At 37.9% G+C, this 27,034-nt stretch overlaps 1 long non-coding RNA gene across 2 annotated transcripts in view; it reads right to left on the bottom strand.

Moving 5' to 3' along the window:
* Positions 1 to 26,148, bottom strand: part of LOC110153752 (uncharacterized) — a 29,360-nt gene extending 3,212 nt beyond the window's left edge. Inside the window, exons 1-3 of one of the 2 annotated variants that reach the window (XR_002318587.2) lie at positions 25,661 to 26,137; positions 19,718 to 19,848; positions 11,469 to 12,368 (exon numbers count right to left, since the gene is read on the bottom strand). This is a non-coding gene — a long non-coding RNA (uncharacterized LOC110153752). Of the gene's footprint in view, positions 1 to 11,468; positions 12,369 to 19,717; positions 19,849 to 25,660 lie in introns of those variants that run through there. The other variant, XR_008632709.1, reaches the window with a different exon arrangement.
* Positions 26,149 to 27,034: the final 886 nt, after the last annotated feature.

Raw genomic sequence — 27,034 nt, 5'->3', positions numbered from 1 at the left:
TCAGTGTTCAACATGGTTGCTAGGTAACAATTAAGGACTTCTGGTTCATGGTTTAAAGCTCCAAAAAGTTGATTTTGCGCAAGAGGGACAGTTTCAAGATGACATAAAAGTTTCACATACTGTGATTCCAGGTAAGGCAATAACATCGCCATGGAGACAAATAGGTGATGAAATGCTTCACTAGAGAAGTTACAAAATGCGGCTTTAAATCAATAGATAAATAGAGAACGTTTGTGGACGTAATCCTTGACAGATAAAATTCAACATTTGAGATTTCTCCATTTGGGTACCCTTGCAGAAACTCAACCTATTAGCATAGCATTAACAAACAGACCCATTTAGTGGATCACAGAAAGTAAAAGAAAAAACACATATGACAAGATAATTGTGCACATTATTATAATTATGTTAAGCTTCCGTTCTGCTTAGCTAGTCGATTCGCTAATGTACTTTTAGCAACCCGCTGTGTGATTTCTCCTCAGCGCTGCCATTTCTTTCTGCATAATACGGCCTCATTTAATTGCATTTGCTAGCATACAGTCACTCAAGCTAAGTGCTTCCTTGTCGCCAACCGAGCTATTAATGCTATTTTGTTTGTTTGGGGAAATAACAATTCTTGACAAAGGATTTCCAGAGATACTTGTCCTCACATAGACTCAAGGCTGTTAAGATTGAACATCTTATGAGTCTTATCACATTCTCCATCCTAAAAATTGAGATCAAATTGTACTAAAAACAAAATCTACAATATCAATAAAAGTAAAATGACTTGATATGGGATAGATTAGAAGAGCAAATCATTTTTATGTAATGTTGTCTGAGTAAAACTGAACTGGCGTTTCATTTCTCAGAGAAGTAATTGTATTGTGATTAGTCCAGAGAAGGTAGATTACGGTGAGTAAGCCACTTTAAGCAATGCTAAGTAATCTTATCAAGGCTCAGACATCAAGCACAATTTCCTCTGCTGCATGTGTTGTTTTGAAAATACGGTTCAAATACTGCTATATAGTGCCCTTGTGTCCCTGTGCAATACATTTCACTCACCTCGTTCATGGATGAATATGTTGGTAGAGAGAGAAGAGTGTTGCAATCACTGTAATGCTTAACAACTAGTATGATAATTCCTGGTCGTCAGACAAAAAAAAACATGTAGGTAGGTTACAGAAGATGTCACAACTTTACGACAAACAAACTGGCACATTCTAAATTTAAAACACTGTAAAAGAAATGGTGTGTGAAAAAACAAAGTTAGAGAATGTTACAAGTGGAAATGAGGAGCTTGTTTTAACTGAGGGACATACAGGCTTTACTTTAGCGTTTGTCTAATGGGGTTCCATAATGCTTTATGATGTGATGTCACAGTCTATTTTTAGCAACTGTGAAAAGCAACCTCCTTTTGACCTTAAGAACAGCTATCACAATAAATCTGTACTGGGCCTCAAGACTCTTGCTCAACCACATGTAAAAAAAAAAAAGGTACAGCCATTTCAAAATGTACAAAGCCGTGTGGGAGTATTTTCTGTACAAAAATGTAACCCAGAGTTCTTTACAAAGTGCTTTTACAGTCATGTTGTAATGCTGTCATCAAAACATACCTGGAGTTATGTCTTGTTTGTTTTGTTTAGAGCATTTTGAGCTTTGGGAATGCAGACAAATGACTAATGGACAACAGACTAATGATAATGGATCACTCAAAAGTGTGAATGAAACAAAACAAAACTCTAGGTATGTTTTTGATGAGGTAACAGTATTACAACATGACTAAAAGCTCACAAGAGTCAATGTTGTGTAATATAGGATCTTTAAAAACAATCTCACATGCCACTCATTACACTGTAGTTAATCTCAAGAAAGCCCATGTTAAAGATACTTAGGGGAGTTGCATAAACGTGTCTAGTGTCAGATTAAGATGGTGAGTGTGGAAGGGGGTCGTGGCGCATGTTGAAAAGTAGAAATAACAGCGAGTAAAAGGTCACGCTGGAGTTGGACACACTGCTGCTTTCATTGGTACATGTAGCCAGCATCCGCTCGTCCAGTCCTTTGGAAAAACTCTCTCTGCCACCGTGCTTTTATTTGTAAGGGAGCTTTTCTTAGAACTAAGCCCAGTTTGTTCTCCTCACTGAACTTTACATTTGTATGCGCCGCGCTAACCTCTCTGAACCGGTGTGTTTTGGGATCCGCAGGGGTTCCTCTTCCAGAAATGTCAAAGAACGTTTTTCTTTAAAGCCGAAATACAGCCTGAATTAGTGAGTTAGTGCTAAAAAGCTGATTTAAATAGCCATGCTCGGAGGCTAAGTAAGTTTACTAGTGGGTTTAGGAGTGTACTTTCGCTTATGAAAACAGAGTACTCACCACAAAAAGCAATATTTTGACATCTATTTCCACTCTTTTATTTTTCATTTACACTAATACAAATTTCTTCATAATTGGGTTGTCAAAACTATCAAAAATAAAATACTAACTGATGTTAAAACTAGCACCAAAACAATAATTTTACTTCCGCTGAGTACCATATTTTCCGCACTATTTTCCGCTCTGGATTATAAGGTGCACTGTCATTGAATGGTTTATTTTCAATCTATTTTCACAAATAAACCGCACCAGAGTTAAAACGAAACAAAACAGTTAGATGGGTGAGTTGTATTTGGCGTGTTCACGGTGACTCTCGGCTTTGTTCAACTGTTGCGTGTAGGGTGGGTGCTGTCTGGGACTGCTGGAATGTTACCGTGTTCGCAGTGACTCAGTTGTTCAGTTGTGGCTAGAAGTAGCATTTTGCACTCACTGTTTCAGTTCGTTCCTCCATTCCATTCCTCGTCTGCATGGAGTGATGAGTGTGGCTGCGGGTGTTTTTCGCTGCGAGGTCGCTGTCTGCTCTGTGTGTGCTTGTGTGTGCTGCGGGTGTTTTTTGCTGCGAGGTCGCTGTCTGCTCTGTGTGTGCTTGTGTGTGCTGCGGGTGGTGCGGCTTTGTAGTTTACTGAAGTCGTGCTGGGACACCTGAGTGGATTTGTGTATAGGGTGTTCTGGATTACGGGGCACGCAGTCATTTTTTGATGGGGCTGGAGGCTTATGAGCATGCCCTATGTTGCGGAAAATACGATAATTTTTACCTTAATCAGAACTAGTATACGACCATACGGTAACATAAAAAAAAAACACTTGAAAACGCAAAAAATGTCCATTATTATTGTCGTATTAAAATCAAGTACCAAGCCTCCGCCCAGAGCCCAGAGATCAGCTGATCAGCTCCTGTTGGTCGTACCCAAAACTAGGCTCAAGACAGGAGGTGACAGAGGCTTTTCTGTGGCAGCGCCCAGCCTTCCTCTTTCTGTCAGATCCTCTCAGTCTGAAATGCAGTTTAAGACTAGACTGTAGACTCACCTCTTCTCCCTGGCATTTAGTACTAGATAGTCAGGTTATTTTAGTGTTTTTATTGTAGTTTTCAAATGTTATCTGTATATATGTATATGTAATTGCTTCTTCTGTTTCTGTTGACTTTTATGTGAAGCACTTTGGTCAGCTGAAGTTGTTTTGAATGTGAACTTGAATAGAACTGAACCCTATTCCTTAGTATTTTGCAATGATATCAATGTGGCACAAAGCACGCATTAGCAAACACTGCCAAAAAAGACAACTGAAAACTCAACTGAAAAATTGCAAAATGGATTTAAACAACTCATTTCATCAAGACACTCATGGTCCTGTTTAGGTTTGATTTTTAATAAAAAGGTGAAACACGTGAACTGTTGGGTCTTTCAGGTCAGATGATGTGAAAAGAAAGCTCAGATTAAAGTTTAACTTGAGTCTTCAGACATAGCAGAATATGAGTATCACACCTTCAGGGAATGTTGTAATCATTAGTATTTTTATGTTACTAAATACTAGGGTTCATCATAAACTAATATCTAATTGTACTGCAATTAGTGCTACTCCCAGCGCTGATTCCCTCACATGTTTTATACTTAGCAACTATAACAAGATGGCAGCAATTTAGACAAGCACTATCAAAACAAGTGAACACTGAGGAGATCTACAGTCATAACCAGCCCCATGTGTCCCATCTGCCTTCAATACACAACACAACAACTCACTGTCAGCACTTTGAAACTTTACTGGGCGCCGGGTCAAATGCGATAAATTTGAACCCGTTAAGATGTATGAGTGAAACCAACAAAACCACAAAAAAGTTCATCGGAGGACATTCAAACGTAGAAAGCAAAAGGTTGCAGAAGGTTCAAATAATTTCAGTGGTGTAGATTAGATTTTTTCCGTTCCAAATTGTAATTGTGTATGTGGATGCACCCTAAATGTCAACATAACCACTTAATTCTTCAGATCTCCTTAGAGTTTGAAAATGCCAAATAAATAAGCAATATCTGAGTTCTGTTTACAGCACGTGAGCCAAAGAAGTTGTGTAATTTTGAGTTTGTCTTTCAAGGCTTGTAATTGAGGAAAGGTTTGGAATGTTATGGTTAGATCTGCTAAAGGGGCGGGTGCATTAAGTTTGATGTACAGGTCCTCTGCCCCATGTATATGAGCAAAACTTGTCTTGTTCCAGTACAGATCTATGGTATAAGCAATTTTCGACATGCATAAACGTGGTAAATAATTCAGATGTACGTAAGGTAAGTGAGGAATAACTTTGAAATTAAACCACTGCAAACCACTGAAAACGACTAGTTCTGTTTTTGACGTTTTTAAGACAGAGTTTTACAGAATTATAGAATATAGTTAGCTTTTTTTTTTCTTTTATTAGTATAGAATACACAATTCTCCTATAGAGTGCAGTGTATTTTTTGTGAATTCACACTGCCCATGTTTAGCTGACAGGGCACCAACAGTTTACAAAAGGTCAGATTTGCAAGGATTCTTCTTCTCTATTTTGACAATGCAAAATCCCTAAAGTATCAAAAAGTTAGGTCTGTAAGGAAGTCAGCATGGGCCATTAAAACAAATACACTAACCTTCGATTCACCTTGCAGTGAGGTTCCAGTACAATGAGTGAGGCACACTCATTGTAGGTACTTGGCTATTTCTGAACAATAAGATGTACAAGTACTAGTACTCGGTGCTCCTTGTTTTGTTTCCTAATCATTTTGAACCAGGCTGAATCACCAGATTACTTAGAAATCTAGAAATCTAATTAACCGATGTCTCCAAGAAAATCCCACAGGAGAGAAGCAGAATGGGATTGGACTGCATCAGCATTCTGAACTCTGCCTGCATCCTCCTAACAAACAATGACAATTAATCTGCTAAAAATAATAATAAAACACATGAATCAATGAACTATGGTGAAATTCTTCTTTTTAACATCATGTTAAAGACCCTGTACCTGATTTATTTATGTATTTGAGCAAACTTTATCTTCCCTCAGTATAGAAGCTCTACTGTATTACCAGCTCTTGAGGTCGAAGTTTTATTTGCTTTATTAGCTTTATTGTCTGATAATTACATTGTGAGCTCTGGCCTCGGAGTGTTGGGAAAAGCACAGTATAAACACATTGCAGTGAATTATTAGACTTCCCGGAATGCATAAGGTAAGCACTGAATTCATAGATTTCATTCAGACTGTGGTGGCAAAAATACCTACTAAATGAATAATTGTCTTTTATGCAATTTGTGAAATTTAAATGCCACTTATTGCCTGTATTTCATATTTAAGTCTTTCTATGTGAATAGCAATACAAGGAGCAATAAAGTTAGATTTTGTTACGATAAATTTTATACTGTAGGGGCACTGAGGTCTCTTCTATTAATGGGAAAGTGATGAATAACTGCAAACTGTTGAAAATAAAATACCTCTGAGTTTCATGTTTTTAAAGGTGCATTGTTTCACTTTTCCAATGAGGGTCCTTCCACCACAGAGATGTTATTTATTTGCCTGGAATTACATTGATAAAACTTGTCCAACTAACTTTTGAAGTGAATGACAAAATAACAGCTATTAAATAAAATCCGCAAAAACATCATAATCTTCGACTGGCTAAATACTGATTAGTGAAAGCCTTAATAAAGCACATAATGTATGCTAATATAAAACAGTGTGTATTATTGCGTTTTGGTCCGGAGAGCGAAGTCGCCATAGCAACATCTTGTGTGCATGTCTATTATTTTGCTGTCCCGCTGTTTATTTGTTCTGCTCAGTCAAGAAGACATCCTCCTCTGTCTGCCATGGCCATCCCTTGAATTAAATGCACAAATGACAGCAGAAAGAGCAAGAAAGAAAGAGAAACTGTCTGGAATTATTCGGTGAAAGACATTGCAATAACGTGCAATAGAAAAAAATCAGACTAATAGGTGTAACTTTTGAAAGGCACTGCACCTTTTTTTTTTTTTTTTTTTAATGTAACAAACAACACTAGTTTTAATTTTAACTGGTTTGTTGCGGTCCAAAGTTAATCCTCACTTCCCTTATGCATTCAGTTTATCCTAATTACTCACTGCGATGAGTTTATAAGCACTTTACACAACTTTCGGAGACCAGTGTGGATTTTGTCATCATGGTAATGCTAACAGCTAGCATGCTAACAGGGCACTTCCTGATTCTTGGACAGTATAAAGGATTATAATTTGATGAAAACAGTACACAGTGGATTTATTTTGACCTGCTTATACAATACATCTGAATACATCTTTAGTTGATAATAAGGCATAGAAAGTTGGTTTGGATAAGAAGCAATGTAATCGTAATGACACAATAGTATTCTTGTCCACCCACCAGCCATATGTTGAAGTCCACCAAAATTTGTCCAAAAGAAAAAAAAAAAACCTAACAAAACAAAACACAGATTGCAAAAACAGAATGTAATATACTAGCATCTGCCACGACGTGATGAGAAAAGTAGAATATTTTTGGACAGTCTGTCATTACAGCTACACTAATTGTTAATTTAATCAGGACATTGTGAGTTATTATCTACAATGACTGTCTGCATTATAAAGCTAAATGAAGTTTTGTCAATTGGAATAGGCTTTGCCAAACAAATGATAAATGTTCACACTTTTATATAGCGCTTTTCCACCTTCAAGTCACTCAAAGCACTCATATCATGTAACCACTCACCCATTCACAAACACACATACACCAGTGTGCGCAGACACTGAGGACAAGGTGGGTCAAGTGTTTTGCCCAAAGTTACAGCAATAGCATTCATCTGTGGGAGCTGGAATCGCATCGCCAACCTGTGGGTCAGTGGATCTGACCACTTAATCAGAGCTGTTTATGTCAAGAGCGGGATTTGAGACGCTGATCAGTGGACACACTGTCAGAAAATCAATCAGTGATAAATAATTGAAGCTAATTACTAATACCTTCTCCCCTTTCAGACAGTATACTCTTTGTCTTCTTATTTAAATCTGACGTACCAGTCGTTGCATTATGTATAAAATGTGTGGAGGAAAAAAAAAAGCTAAATTACTATTATTGTATCAGCTAAGTACAATATCCACATCTCTGTGCCTTACTTGAAAATGTAATATTCATATTTCTTCTATAAATCCCTATAATAAAAAAATATCGCTCTGTAGTTCACTGAAATTCACATTTTTTTCATTTATTGCCCTCTACAATTACAAAAATATAGTAATTGAAAATACAATTCATCAACTTCTGTTCAGAATATATAGGGCAGGCGTGTCCAAACTATGGCCCGTGAGCCAAATGCGGCCCTCAGACAAATTTTTCTTGGCCCTCAGGCTTCCAGGAGAATTGGCCCAAATTACTTTGCATCAATGAAAAATTAACTTTTTATTGCAAGTTTTTTGAGAATCTACCTTGATAAAGCTAATATTTGATATTTAGTTTGTGGTTTTGAGGATCTTAGCATGAATAAAGACTGATGGCTCATTCTAATGAGTTAAACATGCACATATTACAATTATTCACTGTATTGGGCACCAGTCTATGGCCCTCGATCGGCCCTCTGCTTCGTCTGTGTTTGGATATGTGGCCCTGGATGAAAAAAGTTTGGACACCCCTGATGTAGGGTCATTGTGGGGTCATTGTAGCGGCCTTGCAAAACCTGGACCAAAGCCACTTCTACAAAGTGGCACGGAACATTACTGATAAATTATAGTAAGCCTATACTTTCTCTAAAAGTGATTTCAGTTATGAGCTAAATAATCTTGATTATGTTTTTGCCATAAATGAGCAGTTTAAAAGCTCGAGCGAGTTTATAATTGAGCGAGTCATAATCGAGCGTGTTTAAAAACTCAGTACTAAGGGCTACTGTGGATCAAAATTTGAAACTTTATCTGAAACCTGAAATTTTATAAACCTCTAAGTTATTAAACATGTTGTAATCATGGGTTTAAACCAACCTTTTTAGACTTAAAACAGTCGTGCTATGGATATTAGTCACCACATAGCTGGTTAGCCACTGCGCTGCTTTTGAACTCCTAATAGTCTATGGGAAAATTTTATGGGAATTTTACATCTGGAATCAAAGCAGACTTCAGAGTGGGCAGGACTGTTGAGTTCCATAACAAATCCATTGAAAGTATGTGCTTACTGCTTACAAGAGCTTCACACAATCTAAAACTGTTAAGTTCAAATGACATCCAACGAGATCATTGGAAGAAGCAATTTACAAATAAACACAGTCCTTTTCTATTTCCAAAACTGAACCAAACCTAAAATGAAAAAAAAAGCCTTTCCCTTTGACTAAAAGACTGTCGTTTTGGCGGAGGCGGCCCGAGCGATGACTCAGGAGCTGCATGTGTCAGAGTTGGAAGCGCAAGTGTGAGGACATCTGGTGAACAGAGGAGAGAGTGATGGAGGTCAGTGCTGTTTGACAAACGGGATTGTGTCAAAGTGAAAATACTGTCTGCTGATATGACGCTTTACTTTCTGTCCTCAGTGTCTATATTTTGCAGATATTCAAATGCCAAGAGAAATTGTCTGCACAAATAGTTGTGATTATACATGTCACAACAGGATAACAACATCACCAACAAAGAAAATCCCTTCCAATTTACAATTTACGAGCAAAGAAGGCATTTTTCTGGGAGATTAGGGTGTTGTCTAAATGAAACAATGGTTATGATTAGACTAATAAAAATGGAATTACCTCTATAATTATACACTTTAAATAAATAAATAAAACTAGATTTATACTAAAATGTTACCTTTGACAGCTCATCTATCTCCATGGAAACAAGCAGGTAACACCATTACGTCAAGTTCTGTGGAGAGGCGACTCTGCTCACAGCAAGAATGTATGATTTTCAAGGCTTTTAACACTGGAATAAACGCATGATAGAAAAGTTTACTGTCATACTGTGGGACCTTCCTGACAAAGCAACAAGCATGTTCTGGGTATATGCATATCACCAGAAAAGTTACATAGTGCACCATTAAACATTAGATACACACATAAAATGGAAATGAGTTAAGCAGGTATTAAAAGGTCCATTATGTAACTTTTCTGGTGGAAGGTCATCAACTTGCTTGTCTCCATGGTGATGTCATTGTTATGCCTAGTATGCGCCCCAGTTTGTGCCACGGCATTAAGCTTATCTGTCTTGCTTTTTTCCAAATCAGGTCATTTTCTTTGCCAAATAAAGATACATTCTTACTTATCTGACCTGTAACCTGTTGGCGGAAAAGTAACAACATCCCCATGAGCAGGTGGCAGACCCTTATTAGAAAAGTTACATTTACATTTAAGCGAATATATAAAATACTACAATATTATATAAACAGAAAAACTCACGAGTAATTGTAAAATGGCAAATATTGACATTCGATTTAGGCCAGACTGATAAGAAGAGCTGTATTTACGTCTAATATTCAACAAAACAGTGCTTTCACAATTGCGATGTTGTAACTCTTTCAAAGATTTTCCAAATATCAAATGTAATAGTTAATCGCACCATTTATTGCAAAATTGTGTCAACTTGCTAATTCTACACGACTGCTAATTGTAAAGTTTGTTTGCGAAGTTGAGGGAGTGAAGTGGGAATGTGTCCAAGGCCGTGTGCTTTATGGAGAATCCTGTTTGAAACCCGCCGTAGCTTATGTAGCCTGCAGTAGAAGAAGTACAAGCTGCCAAGGCACTATGCCAGGGAAAGACTGGACACACTTCAAATCTCTGTGGAGTGTCCCCGGATGACCCACCTCAACTTAGAACACCAAACTATCTGGAACAATGCAACTAAACACTAACAGCTATCGGCATTATCAGACCTCCTCAAAGTTAGTTTTTTTTTTAAATAAATATGATGTAATTCAAATATGGGATCAAGTTTTTAGTGGTGCTTTGAAGTGCTGTAACTAATGATTATTGATTTGCAGTGATGTCACGCTGGGCTGGACTGGGGGTGTTCTGTGTGTATCTCTTTTTAAGGAGTTACGGTGGTGACACAATGCTCACATTAAAAGACACTGCCAAAAAAGTTTTAAAATTGTCCAGATTTGTGATCAATACGAGGGTTCATGGTCTTATTTAGGTGTCATTTTCAACAAAAAGACAACAAAACTAAAAACCTTGTGACTGTCATTGTATTTTGTGAGACATTTGTTTAACAGCACAAACTTTCTCATCTGTTGTAGTTGCAGCCAAGTCAGTTCTTTATGGTCAGATTGTATTAAAATAAAGCTCAGATTAAAGTCTAATAAAGCCTCAGCCAGAGCAGTGTCTACAGTTAGCATCACACCCCCGGGGAATGTTGATGACATGAGCTGCAAAGTGTCAATATTAGTAGTCAATTAGTCTGCTAGTCAAACAAAATAAGTTCTAGTGTACAGGGGGTCCACATGATCAACAAAATGAAAGGTTGAAACATGGTGACTGAAGTCTTCTGCAGAGAATATTTATGAATAAAATGTGTTACTGAATAAAAAAATCTGATATTGTTTATTCATTCACATCTTGATTTAGTAATGCTGTTGTCTGTGTTATTAAAAAGGTATTTTGTATGTGGAATTTGTGTGTGTTTTGGAGTCTGTATAGTCCAGCTAATGATCACGATTATCAAAATTCGGCTCTGATTATTTTTCTATTTTCTGGAGCATAAACAAGATTAAAACAGATTAAAACACACACACACAAAGTTACATTTCCTTCCTTGCAAGTCTTAATTCTGCTCTAAACCACATGTGTTTATTGACAGAGGATTGGCTGTAAACCTCAAAATTAAAAGCTCATTGATAATTAGAAATTATTTTGATCTCAGTCAACTCAAATTAAACTCACTGCATAGTCCTATTGTACATGCCTCTATTTTCTGAACCAAATACATTAAGGCGCAAACACTATTGTTTATTTGAACACTGATTTTGTTAGTATTACCATTTGGTGCTCAATGTCTTTCCCGGTTGCCAATCTTAATACTTACGGAAGCTCAACAGTGACCCACTTTGAGATTCCAGCAGTAAATTTCCCATTCATCTTTCCCATAAGCTTTCTAGTGAAAAAAAGGATACATACATTTTTTTAAATTAAGTTTTAAGAACAAAGACAAAGAACTTTTTCATTTATTATTATTATTTATTCAGAAGACTGGGAATGAGGAACACAATTTAAATTCTTCATCTTTTTGATATGAAAATTGACAATAAACTTTTTAAATTGAATTGAATTTTCAATTGAAAATTGGATTGAACTGAACACTAGCTTGGGGCTAATAAACAACGTGATATCTAATGATCACCAGGGGCTTAAGTTATAGTTGCTTTTTTACTGAAATCAGCTGCTTTATGGACATAGCTGGTTAACCTCAGTATTTTTATTACCTGGTCCCCGAAGGGTTGACCAGGTTTTGTATTCACCCTGTGTGTCTGCGTGTGTGTGTGTGTCTGTCCACCTGAGATAATTCCACCATTTATGGACTGATTGTCACCAAATTTGGTACATGGGTCAAGCCCCCGTGCCCGATGCCACAAAAAAAGTTTGGTGGGCGATCCAAGGTCATTTGAGGTCACACAGGTCAATTGAATGGTCACGTCATTCTAAAGGATAGGCAATTTTGTCAATTTCTGAACCATCTGGGGCTAAAATATTCACCTAATCATTTTGCACACACATAACCGGGGTACACTGGATGTTACAGGTTGAAACTGGTCAAGGTTACTTGAAGGTCAAGGTAACTAAGGTCAAATATGCGGTTTTGGTCATAACTCTGACAGATCGAGTTAGAGCAACGGGAGTGGTCTCAAAATCTCAGAAAAAGTAAACACAGACATTCTCATGTGTGACCAATATCACACAAATGTTCATGGGCACTGTACAGATACACACATTGCATTGTGGATATAACAATCATGTAATATGGGTTGGGCTCCTCATAAGCTGCTTCTGTGGTGATGAACTGCCCCACCGTTGCCTCATGGGGGACCAGGTTGCTGTCTCTGATTGCGCTTGTTTAGTCTATGAAAAAAAAGGATGGGAAATTTACTTCTGTAGCCTTGCCGGATTTTGTTTTGTTGAGCTGTTGAGAAGTTGAGAAGTCTTAACTGGTATAACGCCATCAATCATTTGTTGACAATAATATGTTAAAACGTATTATGGCAGTTAGCAATTTAGTCTTTGATTGACTAGTCAATAAGAGCTACCTCAAACTCTAATTAATCTACGGCTATGACTTTAGTTATTCTATTCATATTTCATTTTATAGTTGAACATGACTTTTAATAGGACACGCCTTGTAGCAATTTGAATTTCTAACCTTCAAATTCATTACCATCGCCTTGTACCCTGAGGACCTATAATGGCTTTACACACTTGTAATTGATATGTGACATGCACGTGAAGGTCAGAGAATCAAACGCCCTCTTTAGGCTAATCAGATTAAGAGACAAACCCACCACTAGGCCACTGGAATTTTAATACTGCTTTTGTGTGAGGTATTGGCTGGAGAGCTTTTGGATAACACTGGACCTGGCATCTGCACCTGTTTCTGCCGTGATTAAGTCTACAGAGTTTAGATTATTCCGGTGGTCAAATGGTACAGCTCTTTAGAGTGAGGTTACCAAAAAGTATAATCATCACTAATTAAAAAGTTCCTCTATAATAAATAGTGTAATATTTTCTAGTATCAGACAGGAGAGGTGCTACAAAGGCCGTTAGTATAATTGGCTTGGTAAAATGTTCAGGAAAAAAGAACAGGAGCACTCTCATCCACAAAAATAGATGTTGGGTATCAGTTTTGTGAAAAGGTTTTTGTGTTTCAAAAGGTGCACTGTGTAACTTTTGGGATCTGGGTTCATCACCTGCTTGTTTCTATGGATATACTGTATCATTGCACTGCCTGAAACGTTCCACAGTATGACATTAAACAGCTCTACCTTAGATGTATTAAATTACACGTGATTTTATAATGAAAAATAGGTATTCTGACTGTGAGCAGGGTTGCCTCTCCACAGATTTGAGCTGTAACTAGGTCTAGTTTGGTCTCCATGAAAACAGAAATACCACATTCCAGACAAAGCAATAACATCTCCATGGAGAAAATCATTTGACTGACCCTCTACCAAAAACGCAAAGACTAGAAAAATAGGTTTAAAAAAATCACAATATGTAAAATTCATCCAGCTACGGTAATCTAGCTCGAGATCTAAAAATGGGTCTAGTGCTCCTGACAGTTTGCCCCAGCGGCACTGAGGCATGGGTCAAAAACAGAGGACAAATTTCCCTACCAGGGTAGTAAAATGTACTTACCTACATACTTTCAGTTCACTGGCTTTTAATATTATCTACTGAGATCATAACCAGTGTTAGAACTAAAGAGTAGCTGAGTCTTTCAGTGGGATTTCAACTAAAACAGATATTGCACTGACAGGTACAGTAATTAAAGTTCACACTTGAAACAGCAAATTTCTTTTCATTTGACTCTTTATGAATCTTTATGAACAACTTTTTACTAAGTTCAGTAACATTTTGTAACTCTAACATCTAACCTCAGCTCAACTTTCCTTTTTAAAAATCGCTGCTATAATTTCTCAACATGACTTCTGCCTTAATACTTTTTGCTGTTTTTAACAGCAGGTAAATTGTTTCAGATGACTGTGATTGTACAAGTAAAAATGAGACTCCAGACTCCGCACCTCCTCATTAACGCCTACAGTTGTTATTTATGAGTGGTTTGACATCTTAATTGCTTATACTGCAGATGTATAGACTGAAGTGATTTGATGGGTTTATAAGCTAACCCTGAAATCTTGTGTGTAACCAGTGCTAGCAGTTGTTTGTGACAGCTGCAAAAACCTTCCCCAGTCGGCTGTCATGACGAGACTTATCTTCCGGGTGTAGCGATCTTTGTTGGGCAGTGGGGGTGATCAAATATTGGACAACTTGAGGTGCTGACAAAATGTAGTAGTGTAGCTGTCTTGAGGTTTTTGTTTTCATACCAGAAGCCTAATAAATATGGACAAGTTATGAATTTTACCAAGACTGTTGTCACATAAAGTTTCAAAAGAGTCAGTGACGATTTTAGTCCATAGTTGAGCACATATTGTTTTGCCTCAGTAGATATTGTGAACAGATCTTACAGGGTCAAAATGAAACTGTGCAGTCTAATTATGAACTGTTTAATCATCCAAGCACCAGGAAATGCGCTGTTAGCATGTTAGGTGTTGTTAGTATTACAGTAAAGGCAAAATTCAGCTTGGGAGTTTGAAAGTTGTGAACAACATTCATAACTTGTCACTGTGAAGAATTAGGATGCTCTGAATGCATAAGGTAAATGGAGAATAACTTTGGACCACTGTATATTAATTAATTCTCCTTTCATATTTTTAAGACGAGAAAAACAAGTATACTGTGTCAGAAACTGGTCCTCTGCTTTTGACCCATCCCTCAGGGCCCATTTCCAGATACTGAGATAAGCTTGGCCAGGACTACTGGAGGATTTTGCCTATTGTGCTTGTTTTGGTTTGTTTTTTGTACTTAAGTCTTTTTTATGTTTTATTTCATTGTTTATTTTCACTGAAATTGCTGCAAGGGAAAAGTATAAAATATTGCTATTGTAATATGCAACAAAGTCATCCAATGTCGCAGTTCGTCTCTTGTCATTCAGCCTGGAGTCTGAAAATGATGACGAGGACGAGGTTCAATAGACCACATTTTCAAGGTCTTGTGCCACTAGCAGAGCACACAAAGCATTTAGCAAATGTTCATTTGTGAATGAGTAAGTAATAAAGTGATATGCTTTAACTCAACTCTCAGAGCAGTGACTCAGGCGCTATAGTTGGCCTTAGCTTAAAGATTTGTGTAATATTCTGGAGATTCTGGAATTATGGAAATATAAAATTAAAACTCACTTTGGAAAATCCTCCATGGAGATAAAAACTTTATATCATACGGTTTGTGGAGACCCAAGTCTGGTCATGAGGGCATGTTTTTCAAATCAATAAGCACATTTTATTTGAGTGTTTCTTGGCAAAAAGGTTACATACTGTGGCTTTAACTGGGGACAGCCCATTCTTTCCTGCCAACTAATGAACAGACTCAATATTCAACATGACTGCACCAGAGGCAAGATTCAAAACTCATTTTTAAAAAGAGCTTGTCATCTTTTACTTGCTCTAATAAAAATTCATCCATTCTTAAACCATTAAGGAAAGTAATGACCCGTTTATGTCATGTTCGTGTCAGTATTGATACTTGTTTGATTTTGTATTTAGTTATGATAGTTTCTGAATTAATTGGCATTTGCTTTTCAATTTTTCTCTTTTACAACATTAGTCTTAAGAAGGCAGGCAGCCAAAGCAGAGAGAAAACTGGCAAAGCATCCGCCCAGCAAGTAGAAGCCAAAAAAGTAAAAAAAAAAGTTTAAAAATGTTGGACTTGTACATTGCCAATGCAGCTGACGAAATCTTGACTCCATTATAAGTCAGAGCTCCACATGAAGAATTAACAACTTCTCCACTCCTCTATGGACCCTCTGTTGTCCATATAATGTCTCTTTTGTACCATTGGTCCATCTACGCACATCATGGTACACACTGTGCTATGTAATGTACTGACACTGTAAAGAGAATGTCTACAAGTATAAGAGCGAGCTGTTGAAGTGATAAAATCTTGTTAAAATATTGTACTTTGAATAGAGAATATTTATGTTTTACGTAACAGCTTTCACATGTAATCATGGCATTACATGTTATATTTAAAAGGACGCATTGTGCTATAATATATAGCATCTGTGGATTTGCAATATTCATCTAAAATGGCTTAATAAAAGAAACATGTCAGCTGACTTCCAGTTTGCAAAATTGCGGAGCCCAATACGAGCCATTTCCTGCCTTTACGATATATCGCTGTAAGCGTCAACAAAACCAAATGTGCCACTTGCTGTCAGCTCCTCTTATAGAGAACTGCATTTTTTTATTGTTCCAAAATGGCAATGTGAAGATGTAATGAAAACAAGGGTAAATCTGAGCAATGATGTCTTTAATCTAAGAGAATAAGGATTACTCAAATATGCAAATCACTCTAAACGGAACTTCAAGAGGGTAAATGAGAAGGGAAAACAATCTGAACATGGTTATAAATTCTAAAAAATACATTTAGCACCATATCTCTCCTTTAATGATACTGTGGGAAGACCTGAAGTAAGTGGAGTTATTTCCCTTTACTGTATGGACTGAAGTGGAGCAAAGGATCATGGTCAGTGTATTTCTTTTGATACCTATTGGTAACTGCTCATATATCTGAACCTAAACCAAGAGGCACATTTCTGATGGATTGCCTGATGGAAAGCTTTATATGGCGTTTGGATGACTAATAAAACAACTAATGTCTCTGGAGCTCAAATTCACAGCATAGCCTTAAAATAGATTCATGGGTGGAATAGTCTGTGGCTGTTCGAATAACTGTACACATCCCGGGAGCGACGCCGAGCTCTGAGTTTTAGCCTTTAATGTGGACTGCAGTTCCAATCATCACTCCATGAAACTCAAATCTAATTTACCCACGTCCTGCTGAAAGAGATCCTTGGAGTAAGTGTCTGAGTGTGAGTACTATTTTATGCAAAAACGCAAAAACAAAACATACATGCAATAGGCAAATATCCTGCTGAAGGTTAAAGTGGAAATGACAGGTTAGAGTACTTTTCAGTAAAACATAGTTGACATAATTATTAAGATTTTACTGATCAATTTTTTATTAGAGTAACAAATGCCAAAAATTCTCTAAAATGACACAGTAGCAAGGATTACACAAAAACATTTTGTTAGTTTAATCTGTCAGAAAAAGTAATTCCTTGTGTGTAAACTGTCCCTGAATTTTGGATGGAATTTTCCATGTTGACGACATAGGGTGAGGGATTCTGTTTTAGAACTCACTGCTACATGTATTTTTGTACTCAACTATTTTTTCCACAAACTGCCTCTTTTCCTGCTGTAAAACTATGATAAATATTTACCACAGGTACTCTCCCACCAAACAGAGTCATAATTAGAAAAATATGAAAGCCTGTCATAAGTACTTTAAATCTAACTTGGCATTATAGCATCTGGAGCATAGACTGTATACAGAAGTGGGCTGATGGTGTGTGACGTTACCCACGGACATTCGGCTCCAGCCAAATGAAGCCAATCGAAGTTAGCAGCAAATTTGGAGCAGAGTCCCGGATTTGGAAGTCTGTGTATCATAGACCAAAGAGCCAATGAGCAGCAAGATTGTTAAAGGTACTCGCCACTTCCTGATGTTGGCTTGGCAGGGGATGGGCGCTAAGCAACCCAGTCAAACAAACCTGTTGCTAACACTAGTGGTAGCAGACGTCAGAGAAAGTAGACACCTGATGGTTAGATATTAATGTTCACATTTAGATTTACATAGAGAATAGCAAAATAAGCACACCGGGATCACGTAGAGGGGGTTAATCAAACATTTTAAAGGTCAGAACGAGAAGCCTGGCAGCAGCAGTTACAGAGAAAAAAGTGGCAATTTTTCAATAGAAAGTGAATTGGAGCTAGAGTCTATTTATACAGTCTATGGTCTGACTGAAGCCATAATGGACATAAAATAGGACAGCAACAGTGGTCATCAATTTAGATAATACAGACACAGGTGCTCTTTGAATACACACTTTGCAGACAATAGGAAAGGTTCAGTGTTTTATCTGTGTGGTGAAAAACACAAACAGCTCAGAGGATCCTGTTATGTGGAGGAGACAATATTAATCAATGGACAAACAAAAGCAAACGGAAAAAAAAACGTTCTCAGTGTTTGGAGTGGAATTATTATTAACGGTTATTGAAACCAACTGTTGGGTCGGCAATAAAATTATCTGTTTGCATTGTGGTTAAATGTTCTTTTTTATTTCATACATAATTGTTTGTGTAACTACTTCAGGTATTTCATGTTGTGAGCATAGTAATTGCGATTAGATTTTCGATTTTTACAGAAGAATTTTCAAAAAATGAAATCTGAACTGACAAACCAACACAAGCATCACATTTCAGAGCATGTTTGTACAGATCTAATCTACAGGCTTTGCAGGTTTTTTTTGCAGAATATGAGAGGATTTGGTTTTGTCATTTGTGAGTCTTTGTGATTTGCTAATTGTGTTCGAAAATTGTGTCCACAAAAACTCACTAGATTAAATGACGTGCAAAACAAGTTAGTAACCCTGTTCTGTTCCAGAGTTTTGAGCACTGAAATTATGACAATCCTAAAACCTGCTAGAGCACTTCCTGGATTCTCATCCAATGCCAATCACAAGTTGAAACAAGATTTTTCATACTATAGTCTATACTACTGTACAACAATTCACTTCAATTCAAACTACCTTAAGCCACAATTTTCATCTCTGTGTGGTGTCTCCTTACCCCACGCTTCTATATAGCCTATATATATAATTTAATATTTACTGTAGTATTTACTATTACTATAGCGACATTATACTTTCTGTATGATTCCATGGAATAACAGTTGAAAAACATTGTCCATGGTGAGAGATATGTTTTTATGTCATACTGTGGAGTATTATTAGCCTGATTCATCAGCCGGTTTCTCTTCGTGGAAACCGTCTGACCTCGCAGCATTAGGATTCGCTTGCTCGACGGTAGGCAGGTACTTTTTTTAATTTAACCAATCGCTGCTGTCTGTCCAATCTGGTCGTAACTTAAGTAATGCACCAAATCTTGTAAGAAGAAGGGCAATAATGTCTTTCCTCTTGATAGAATTCACCAAACATTTTCTTTGTTCCGGCTTTAAATATTCGATCTTGGGAATCATTGCCAACACATAATGTATGGCTTCGTCTACATCCATCTCGACCACAGCCAGGCGCTTTAGTCATGGCTTCACAGCTCTTTGCTGATTGGCCAGGACATGGTCTACAACTTCTGGGGTTCTTGCAAACCGTCTAGTGTATTCCAATTCCTGACCTAGTCGCTGGAGAGAAATTAAATTAAGTGGAGGCCCTAGGTGGCGCCAGCCTGGCTAGAGTATTATAGCCAAGGGAACAAAATGTCCATGGACGAGAAGCAGGTGGCCCTCCTCCAAGCCAAATGAAAGTCAGGTTTGTGATTATCCAATCAGAAAACAGTATGAACCTCACGAGTCTCTAATTAGAGTTGCCACTTTCAGTGCTGACATTTAAACCTGTGATGATTGTAGTATATTTTTAAAACTGTAAGAGAGCACGCTACACACAGTTCCTTTAACACTGTAAAAATTTTTCCCAGGTTAACTACAAGTCACAACAACAACTGACACAACTGTAAGCATCAATATGCCAAAAGGTCTTGTTCTGTTGTGTTGAAAGGGCCCACCTGTGCCAGTCCCCTGGCCCTCCTCTGGCCTGTGCACTCTGCCTTCTGTACTGCTGTCCTGCAGAGTCAGTGTCTGGATCTTGTTAGGTGTACCATGTTACAGTCTCCTCCTGTCCTCAAACCTCCACCACCTGCACAAAAACATGAGAGAACCATTACCATCTAATTGAAGGTTTTTATAGTAACCCAAACACTTTTCCCTCTAACTTAGCCGCCTTGTGCGCTGAAAGCCTCTGTATTTTTATGCATTATTCAGGCTTTTTAAAAGTACTATTGGACAAGTTAAAAAGTTAATTCAGCTCTGTTTAACTGAGTGAGGGGTTGAAATGGGGCTAAAATCAATAGCTGCCAGCTGCAATCTCTGTGTTGAAATGACCTAAACAATCCTGGTGGAGACAAGTGGACTTTAAAAGGAGATATATTATGTAAAATATACTGTTACAAATTCAGCATTTGAAATTTTGTAAAGGCAATATTGATCTAAAATCTTAATAATAACAGAGGGTCCACTGTCTTCCTGTAAAAAACTCTGTTCAAAACACATTATTATCAAATATTTTTATTTTTTTATTTTGAAGAATGGCTAGAGAATATTGGAGTAGGAGTCTTCATTTTTCAGATAATAGTTAAATGAATGTGGGTGAGGATATGGGGTTTTGAGCACTCAACCTTTAAATTACTCAAACTTTAATCACTCAAAATACAGCTTTATGTAAGGTAATGCTGAGGGAAACCATAATAACATGGTCAAAATGAGAAACAGAACCCAACTCCACATACTGAACAGACAACACTTGCATAAATACTCAAGTAGTTTCAAAATTTGATCTTAAAATGGTTTGAATTAGCCAAAATCTTATCTCAATATTGATCTTAATATTTCTTGTATGAAGCCTGATTAAAGTACACTCATTCCATTGTACTTGATTCCCAGTGGTAATGAGCTCTTCCACATGTGACAGGCCAGTGCTGGGTTCAGTACACGGGCACCGCTGATTGCTCAAAATGCCTGATAATAGTTCAAAGCATTATCGTTTTTACACAAGACAGATAACATCGGGCTGGCTCTTCAAGTAGTTTTAATAATTCACTTTTGATCTAAAATATAATGTACAAATTAGCATTCAGGGTGCATTTAGTTAGAGCTCAGTAAGGGCAAGCATGTATTGTGCAAAAAAATACAGACTTATGCATGTACACGGAAGCCTTTTTAATAGGCCAACTGCTTTAGCTGACATCTTCTTTGATGTGACAAATATAGTTGGTGATTTCTGATTTTATGGCTATAAATTGCCCATACACTACTTGCCATATATCATTACCCCTACATTGATTTAGCAAATCAGGGGTGGGCTTGTGGAGTAACTAACATCATCTCCAGTTTCTCTATGTTCACTGGTTAAATCCACCTATCAATCACTCAGAGCCTAACCAATAGGAGTGGGTGAAGAGAAGCATCTGAGTGTTTGAGTAGAGCTGCAGAAAGAAGCACTGTATCCCCCAGTGCCATTTCAAAATGATCTCTTTTAACATGGCATTACATTTAACGTTATGCCAAACCAGGTTAGGAAATTTTACTTTGTCACTTGCAATTTTAATTTGATAATTGCAATTCATCTTCCCTCCAAACTCTCAGAAACCCAACCCTTCCTAAGATAATGAAATCCAGTCGCAGTTGAATCGGTGTGAGTCAGATCACGCTTTACATTCCACGTTGTTGAGTAATGAGACTATAGCGCTAGAACATGTTGTACAGTGTGCTATCCACGGGAAGTTGACTAGAGCACAGTGCAGTCACACGTGCCACAGAACCTGTCGTTAAAATGTAAACTGGCTGGTTATCGCTGTGTTTAATGAGTGCACAAAGAATGATGTGAAGATAAAAAGCATGATTTCCTATCCAGCCAAGACTACACACTTTTACTGTATTTTACAAAGACATCACGCCCGGTACCATGTCCTGGCAACACGATGCCTCAGTAGTTAGCACTCACACTTCACAGCAGGATGGACTCCCGCCGCAGGGTTTTCCTGTGTGGAGTTTGCATGTTTCTCCACATGTCTGGGTGAGTTTCCTCTGGCCTCTGGTCTACTCCCATCACATTGGGTAAAATCCTCCAGCCAAGACACTTCTGATCAAACCTAACTCAAGATCTGTGTCCCCAGGCACTGCACCACAGATTGGCCCAGCACAGTTTGAAGGACGGGTCAATGCAGAGGAATGAAGGGATCACAAGGGATCTGTAAAGTGGACCTTAACCCCAACCTGTCTCCATGATTTTCTATGGCCGTGATAGACAGATTAGAGAAACACATTGTCTGTTTGTGTCAAAACAAACATTGTGGCCAAGAGTAAAAACAAAATATAACACAGAGGACTGAGAAACAGCACAGAGCCCTGCACAATCAAGTGAAGCACTGAACTGTCAATCTGAGCTAAAATAAATTACTATACAGTTTGCTCTGAATAATACAAGGGTAGTTGAGAGATGCCTTCTGCATTTGAGAGACACAAGCTACAAATACACAGCACTGATTGGACTATTTTAAACTTGGACAGTTGTCTGCTTCGCTCAATGGTCCCTGCATTCAAACAGAAAGTAAGAGGAACTGACTCCCCATGTGCGCATCCACATCAGGCATCAATATCTATTCACTATGACAACCCCCGACATATGCCAACATTTTTTTAAGATAGAAAATGTAGTGGCTGCACTAAATACTAAATGCATACAGGAGTCCCATTGGAGGAGAGAGGCTTGGCGCACTCAGGTATGCCCCTCTTATAAAACAGCACGGCACCACTTCCTTTTGTTGGGGTGACCTTTATGACGGAGCGGTCGCCTTTAAATGGGAACTTTTAGCAGTGTTCATCTTGACATTCAGTTAAATGCCGACCTGGGATAGCTTTTGGGAGTATAGCTGTGATTACAGGATGTGTGCAGGTGATATAAAACAATGTCCATGTGGATACACCTCTGTGGCTACAGGGGAAGGGGGGAGGGGCATGAGTATGAGACCTGCCTGATCATCGGTCCCACATTCTGTATTTCTGTAATATACACCAATGTCTGCTCCTTTTCCTCTCCACTTTTTTGTTTAAGTGAATTCTGTTATATGTTTGTGCTGTAATATTCCTCTTTTTTTTGTCACATTTTGATACCCATTTGACCCTGATGCTTATTAAAAGTGCACTGCGTAACTTCTCTAGAGAATATAATTGTTGTTTTTTATTGCTTTACCTAAAATGTTCTAAAATCACAGTAAGAACGCATATATTTCATGGTATTTTGTGAAATAAAAACACCAGTGATTAAATAACTGCTTGATAAATACATTCAAATGCCACAGTGTGGAACATTCTGGACCAAATAATATCACTATGGAGACAAGCAGGTGGTGGACCCTCTATTACAAAAGTTGCACAATGCACCTTATCTTTTTTTTAGAGGAACTTATAGAGGAAAAAACTAGGCATTTTTCTATTTATATTCAATGTTTCTTACAGTGCAGTACAGTGAGTTTCTGTGGTTACTCTCTTGGTAAACAAAAACTTCAAAACTTCTATACAGACCTGCCACGTAAGCACATTTTCAAGTACATTATATTGCTATAGAAACATAATCACAATACATGACGGTGTTGAAATGGATTTAACAACGGACGCAATAAACCTAGAGAAGGATCATTCCAGTGAGCCTGTTTCTAAGTGATCCATATTGTAAAACGTGGCAAACACTTGTTCCAGTAGCTATAATTTGCCATAGATGTTAATCATTGAACCAAGTATGCCTGAAATTTGATCATATAAGACAAAGAAAAATGCCTTGTGTAAAAAAAAAAAAAACTAGTACAAAGAAAAGGTACAGGCATTAATTACTGAACCTAGTAATTATTGTGAAAGGCTTATCTATCCATTAAATATTTATTAGGGAGTCACCGATACAATACCGGAATCAGATATTACAGCTGATACTGAACATTTTGATGGATCAGATATCACTTCAGTCAGTCTCCCATTCTGGTCTATTAATTGGTGCAATGAGATGCTTTACTGGACAATGTTGGCCCAAAACATCTTGTCATATTTTGTTAGTTGTTCTGTAGTTACATTAAATGATGCATAACAGTTACAAAACACATTTGAATAATTGTTATATTTGTATTTATATTGTATTTATTATGTCATTTGTGTTTATAGGAAATACATTTTATTTTTAGTTTTTGCCCAGTTATCTGTTGATATCAGGTATATAAAGCCTAAGTTTTGACATCGGTATCGAACTGAACAAAACTGCATTATGCTTCCCTAATATTTATCCAACACAGCAATAATATTTTTATTTGAAATATATATATATAGATGTTTTTTATATCTGCTACCAATGCCATTCGATATTTGGCATCTAGAACGACTTGTACTTTACACAGAGGGAGGCGGGGCATCCTGCGGTCAAAAGCCAACCAACAAGTTTGGACAAAAATGTGAATGGGATAATAAACTTGGGTGTCTGCTAGCGATACATATCAACTTTCCACCGACTTGCCTATATATGTATGTAATGATAAGCTTATGTGTCCTGCTTTACCGCTGATATAGGCTACATGAGGTGAACAGGAGCGACCTCAAATGCTCTCAGCTGAGGAACCGACGCTGCTTTCATGGTGCCTTGGAAAATTCCACTTTTCTCCCTCAGGATAAGTCAGACATTAGTCAAAAACATCTAATAATGACTTGATAAAATGGGGGTGCATTGTGTTTGTCTAATCGTTTCAAATCAGTTAATTAATATCTGATTGTAAAAGAAATACTCAGAAATACTTGTTAAAGTTACTTATTTTGTAATCACCGATTTGATTTTGTATTTAATTCGTTGGATGTTTTGCTGATTTAAAATATTGTGTCAAAGTTGTTTTATAAGTATTATAGCTAAAGTTTATTTGTGTTTTAAATTATTTGTGATTTGACAGGCTGGATTAAAAGGTACTGGATGTTCTGGTCCCACGTGAATGCATCACTTGCTCCCGTCTTTTCAATAATAAACTATTATAACATATAAATAAGGGCATGAATTAAAATAATAAGTTACAAAGAAAGCCTACGTGTCTGCTCCTAAAAACTCAAACTCACGTGAACACTTTGTTATCTCGGGTCAACGCGGGCATTTCTGTCCCATTTAGGTCCTGACAAATATTACTCCAAAAGGCAGAGGGTCAGAAGTCCAATTTAAGGGTCACTGTTAGATGTCTACCTATAACTGTAATGAATGATTCGCTTGATCACGTGTTTTGCATAATAAAAAAAAAAATTACCACTACAGGAAGGTCTTCCGCCTGTGCTACGTATCAAAAGTATGGATACTTAACTTAACTCAAGTCCAAAGCGAACACGGGCACCCTGCGTCCCTCCCTCCTGTCAAAACCTTGTTCCAATTATCTGTCAACGAAAGTAGCCTATTTATATTCTTTTACTAAACTGCGCACATTCATAATAACAAATACAGTCGTTTCTGAGTAATGAGAGTCGTAACTTTAATTCGGGATGTCTTATAAAAAAGATATTTACCTCACGACAACTTTGACAACAAGTAGACTCGTGCTTTCGCAAACGCAATGTTGTGGGCGGAAGCATTTTGGGACATGAAGTAATAAAAGTAATGCTTGGTGTAAACTTGGTTTCATAGCTGTTCAAAACCTCGGAATGATTCTGAAATGTCTAAAATCATGATATACCAGGATCAGCTCCCATGTGAGCGAATTCAGCTTCGAATTACATTAAAGACGGAGAAGAGTTTGCTACAAAAACATGTTAAAGTGTGGCGGTAAAATAAGCAATTAGCAAACAATCTGAAAATGTAGTGCCGGGGTTGCCAGTCACGTCAAATATAAACGCTGTCATTGCGCGTATCGTCTCCAAAATATTCTCAAAATGATCGGACCTACCTATGCCGGAGCACAAGTCCGTGTGTTACATGCAGTCTGCCGGCTGCGTGTGCATTCCTCTTGAGCTGACGCGGTGTTGCTCTCTCTCCGTGGGCTTAAGTGAGCGGGACACGGGCTCCAGCTCCGACAGCGCTTTAACCTGGAATGACCCGAGCGAGAGTGCGCGTCAGGCTCCGCGGAGGGATATGCCAGCGCCTGCCCGTGGACTGCCTGCGCTGAGCCGTGAGAGAAGCCGGGCAGAGGAGCGCGGAGCCGGGCATGAGAGAGCTCTGTCTCCCGGTGTATGTCCGTGTGGAGAGACCCAGGCAGCTGAAACTTCACAACACAGAGCCGCAAACGAAAAGCAAGCGAAACTGACAGCTGTAGCACTCCGTACTGCTCGCTACGGGGACTCAGAGAGTCGAATCAAGGGCAGGAACCGAACAAAATAAGCCTCGCCCTTATAACAAAGTTTTTTTTCTTTTTTGATGGCGGTTGGCTGTTATTACAGAAGGCTGCCTGGTACATGCCCACTGACTGAAAGAGAAGGAAACAACAGATTACCTAACACTAGTCTTTACTCGGCCTCAATCTTAGCTTCCTTCTCATTTGCTCCATATACTTTAAAGTGAAAGTGTGCAGATCCAGGCCTACGCATTTTAATTGTTGAATTATCCATCCCTAATGTGGCATAGGCAAGCTAGCCTATAGAAATCAAATGTAGGCTATTGGTTAATTTAACACACAAACAAAACTGTAATAATGTGAGGGTACCATGCAATCAAACTTGAGAGGGTGCACCAAGATCTAGGCTATCAAATAACAATATTGATGATTCATTTTACACTCATATTATGGTGATATAGTAGAAAAAAAATATGGTTTGATTCTCTTGTTACTTCTGCCATCAGTAAGCTAGACATGTACAAATGGTTATGTCTGAACTAGGGCAGCTGTGGCTACAATAGTGGCTTACCACCACCAAGTGCGGAGTGACCAAACAATGAACTGTAAATTGCTTTGGGTGTCTTGAAAGGCGCTCTATAAATGCACTGATTATTATGGTAAATCATGATAGCCTATTGCCAGTGTGGCTTGTGGATTCCTGCCAGTTTCCAGCAGTCTGCCTAAGGACAGTTGTGGCTAGATTAGTTCACCACAGCAGTGTGGGGGCGAATGCTGTGCCTTTTAAAGTCACTTAATAATCAAATAGACAAGTTTTTTAATGCATAGGCTTTATTACTTTTTTTTCAGTCAGAAATGTTTAACTTACCAGATTTTATTGAAGGCTTGGAAACGATGTCTAAGATGACCTGACATGAACTTTAACATACAGGCTTATCCAATTCAACAATAATCCAGACAGAAGCTCTCTGGAACAGTTTCAAATCTTAA

This window comes from Boleophthalmus pectinirostris, unplaced genomic scaffold, assembly GCF_026225935.1.
Source record: "Boleophthalmus pectinirostris isolate CB_2022bp ecotype Guang Dong unplaced genomic scaffold, ASM2622593v1 HiC_scaffold_21, whole genome shotgun sequence".
In the NCBI taxonomy this organism is placed as follows: domain Eukaryota; kingdom Metazoa; phylum Chordata; class Actinopteri; order Gobiiformes; family Gobiidae; genus Boleophthalmus; species Boleophthalmus pectinirostris.
Note: the sequence above shows the minus strand (reverse complement) of the source record. Positions and strands in the feature narration are given on the sequence as shown.